The sequence below is a fragment of the Octopus bimaculoides genome, chromosome 29, assembly GCF_001194135.2.
Source record: "Octopus bimaculoides isolate UCB-OBI-ISO-001 chromosome 29, ASM119413v2, whole genome shotgun sequence".
Classification (NCBI taxonomy): domain Eukaryota; kingdom Metazoa; phylum Mollusca; class Cephalopoda; order Octopoda; family Octopodidae; genus Octopus; species Octopus bimaculoides.
Window position 1 is genome coordinate 6,352,905 of NC_069009.1, and position 3,304 is coordinate 6,356,208.

Here is a 3,304-nt window from a genome sequence, read left to right on the forward strand (position 1 = left end):
GGGGGGCTCCTTTTTCTCTATTACTGTTTCTTGTTTTGTTTCTTATTATTGTTTCTATTATTATTATTATGATAGTTGTAGCTATTGTTGTTGTTGTTGTTGTGTCGCTCCATTGTTCCATACGCTGTTTAATGTTTTGCTCTATTGGCCATAGTAACCTCTTGGTTACTCTTTTTGTTCTTGTTCTTGTTGTTGTTGTTGTTGTTGTTCTCCTTCTTCTTCTTCTTCTTCTCCTTCTTCCAATTCTTCCTCTCTTTCTTCTTCTTGTTCTTCTTCTTCCAATTCTTCCTCTCTTTCTTCTTCTTCTTCTTCTTCTCCTCCTTCTTCTTCTGTCTTTCCTATTGTTTTTGCTGTCTTTGGTGTCCTTGTTTTGGTTCTTCCTCATCATCATCATCATCATCATCATCATCATCTTTCATTCCTTCGTTTTCTTCCATTTCTTTTTCTTTTTGTCTTTGCAACCAACGTTGCTGTTTTCATTCTTCTTTTTCTTCCTCTTCTTCTTTCTCTCTTTCTTCTTATTCCTCCTTGCTTTTGCTATTGCGACTCTAATTCCTCATCCTCCTCCCCCTCCCCTTCCCCCTCCTTGATTTTTGCTATTGAATCTTTGAGTCGTCTTCTCGTCTTTATTATTATTATTGTTGTTGTTGCCGTCGTTTCTGCTCTTATTATTTCATGTATCAATTTCATTATTTTTTTTGCCCGTTATTCTTCCTGTTCTTGTTGTTGTTTGTCCTTAGGTCTGTCCTTGATCATTCTGGCCTCCATTTATAATTATTATCATTATTATTATCATTACCACTACTAGTACTACTACCCCTACTATTATTATCATTATTATTTTTCTTTTTGCAGTCACAGTGTATCTAGGACTACACTTCACAAGATGGCCCATAACACACACAAGAATTTAAAATATTGACATTTTTTGCATATCCTCTACAGTTAGTGCCATTTCTGTCCTTTTCCCAATTTCAAAGTTCATAAATTCGGAAAAAATACAAATAAAAATCTTAATTATAATTATATTTTTTCCCCTTCAGAGCCTCATAATGGTAAAATGCATGAGGGGTGGGGGGGAGAACAAAAAAAAAGCAGAAGAAAATAAGCAAAAAAAGCAAGCAAACAAAATTAGGGGACAGACATGGCTGTGTGGTTAAGAAATTTGCTTCCCAGCTATGTGGTTTTGAGTTCAATCCCACATTTTTTATATACAGTCACCCATAGTACCCCAACATAAAATTTCCTCTGTATTAACATCCTAGGTTTTATTAGTGTCTTGCCCCTTTAACTGGTAATTAACATCATGATTTAGTCTTTCCCTATCCAGCCTCCTTTTATAGACAGTTACTCTATATCCAATTCACTACACCTCATGTCTTCTTCCCTCCCTGAATAAAAGGGATACATATGACAATATTTATGACCATACCTAAGCCATGAGTGGTCAACTCACTCTTGCCCTTCATTCTAAACAGACACAGTCCTCTAGTCTTAGATTTAGTAGTTGATAAAAGGACTAATAAATTAGAAATGAACCACAATCCTTTACAAGCTATGATCCCAGTGGGCTTCATACCAGAGCCACGGAGGAGAAAGCCATGCCAGTATGACATAAGAAAAATATCTGTGCTGGCACCATGTAGAAAGAGCACCTGTGCCAGTGCCACAATAAAGAGCACCCATGAAAGTGCCACATAACAGGCACTCATACTGGTGTCATGTAAAAAGCAGTCTGTACACTTTGTAAATTGGTTGGCGTTAGAAAGGGGGCATTCATTTCCATAATTCTGAGAGAACATGTCTGGCCATGGAGTAAATATTATCTCGCTTGGAAATATGTGAAAGTTGGTGACAGAGTAGGCATCTGACCATAGAATATCTACCTCTATTAAACCCTGTCTGGCCCATGCATGCATGGGACAGTGGACAATACAATCACAATGAAGAAGATTATGATGATGATGGTGATGATAGTGTTGATGACAATAACAACAGTGACAATGATGATCAATAATGATCAATAATGATCAATAATGATCAATAACAGCATTACTGGATTCCATACATGATTACCACAGGGTTCACAATTGCATTGTTCAGATGAATTCTTGGAAACCTTATAATTCTCAAGAATTCTTTAATAAATTGGTCAGCTATTTTGCTCCCCCAGATCTGCAAACTCAAGGCATTTTTTCTTCTTCATTTAGGGATATTTAGAAGTGAGGTCATCTACTAATAATCCAAGAACTATCCAACAGCTCGAGGTAAAAATCTCAGCAGATATCTAAGATTATCAAGATTTACTGTCATAAAAAAGTGAAAGTAAATTGTCAAAAAAAAAATGAAAGTAATTAACTCCAGAAATTAAAAGTGATGGCATAATTTTAAGAAAGCAATGTATAGAATGTGCATATATATCTTTTATCTTTTATTTTAACTTATTTTAGTCATTAGAATGTGGCCATGCGGGAGCACTGCCTTGAAGAATCTTTAGTCAAATGAATAGACCCTGGTACATTTTTTTTAAGCTTGATATTTATTCTATCAATCTCTTTTGCTGAACCACTAAGTTATGAAAACAAACACTCCAACACTGGTTGTCAAGCAGAGGGAGGGGTGAAACACAGACACAAAGACACACTCACATAAATATAGGTGCACGTGTGGCTGCGTAGTAAAAAGCTTGCATCCCAACTATGTGGTTCCAGGTTCAGTCCCTCTGCGTGGCACCTTGGGCAAGTGTCTTGTATTATAGACACAGATCGACCAAAGACTTGTTAGTTGATTTGTTAGATGGATACTGAAAGAAGCCCCTTATATATGTATATATATGTATGTGAATATGTCTGTGTTTGTCCCCCACCACTGGTGCTGGTGTATTTACATCCCTATAACTTTGTGGTTCAGCGTAAGAGACTGATAGAAAAACTGATTCAGTATGTTTACATCTATTTATTTACGGCAAGAAATTTTCTCTGTGACAAAATTTGGTGAATGGCATTCTAACAAGTTCAAATATACCCCAAGCATATCTGAACCGCTAACAAATTTGTATTCATACACATCACTGCTTACCACTGTCACACTTCATTTCATTTATAGTGAGCCCCTATCAACATGCACACACGCACGTGTACCTTCGATTTGGGTTCCCCAATACTTTATTATCTCCCCTTCATCCTAGCTCTCCTGTCTAACCACCTCTGTCCAGCCAGCCACCATGACTGACTTTTAACCCCTAAAGCATTTCATTCTCTCTCTGCTTATTTTTTCATGCTCCTTCCTGTTGAAGAGTGTAAGC